This window comes from Mus pahari, chromosome X, assembly GCF_900095145.1.
Source record: "Mus pahari chromosome X, PAHARI_EIJ_v1.1, whole genome shotgun sequence".
Taxonomy (NCBI): Eukaryota; Metazoa; Chordata; class Mammalia; order Rodentia; family Muridae; genus Mus; species Mus pahari.
The window spans coordinates 64,035,826-64,036,696 of record NC_034613.1 but is presented as its reverse complement, the minus strand read 5'-3'; positions in this window follow the sequence as shown (position 1 = coordinate 64,036,696).

Sequence of the window (871 nt, the reverse complement as noted above, 5' to 3'; positions counted from 1 at the left end):
CTAACTATGAATTTCTGAAGCTCTTCTGCTCTTAGGAATATTTGTTGTATTTTATTCTTGTGGAATGGGTTCTCCTACTCTCTTAATTAGGTCACACAGCTGTTAGTCTACCATTTTACAGAAGACTGGGCTTACATTTTTTTTATTCTAAGTAGGTATCAAGTGGTACCTTATGGTTTTGATTTGTCCACTATTGAATTGGTTTGCTTTTCTTGCTGTTATTGTCTGAGTTACTTATAAATTTTGGACACTAGATTCTTAAATAGGTTGTTTGTAAATATTTTGGCCCATTTTCTGACTTTTCATTTTTTTGTTTTTGGATGTACATTTCTAAATTTTCATGAGATCTAACAAATGTCTTTTTGTGGCTTGTCTAGAATGCCATTGCTAAAAACCAAAGCCATAAAGATTTACTGCTGTTTTAATATTTTAATAGTTACAAGTTCTTACATTTAAATATTTGATACATTTTTAGTTAATATTCATACATGATATGGGGCACGAGTCCAGCTTCATTATTCTGTATAGATATTTAGTTGTGAAATCATCAGCTGTTGAAAAGACTATTTTTCCACATTCAAATAGTCTTGACATTTTTGTTAAAAATCAGTTCATCATATACATATGCATTCATTTCTGGATTCAATGCTATTCACTAATAGTGGAAAATACTATTTAAAGTCCAGCACCTTGGTGCCAGGTGTACTCATTAGCTACCAAACTACCATTTCTGTTCTCTTAATGGGGAAAGATAAGAAGAAGAGGTTTGAGCCAGGCATGGTGGCACACGCCTTTAATCCCAGCACTTGGGAGGCAGAGGCAGGTGGATTTCTGAGTTCGAGGCCAGCCTGGTCTACAAAGTGAGTTCCAG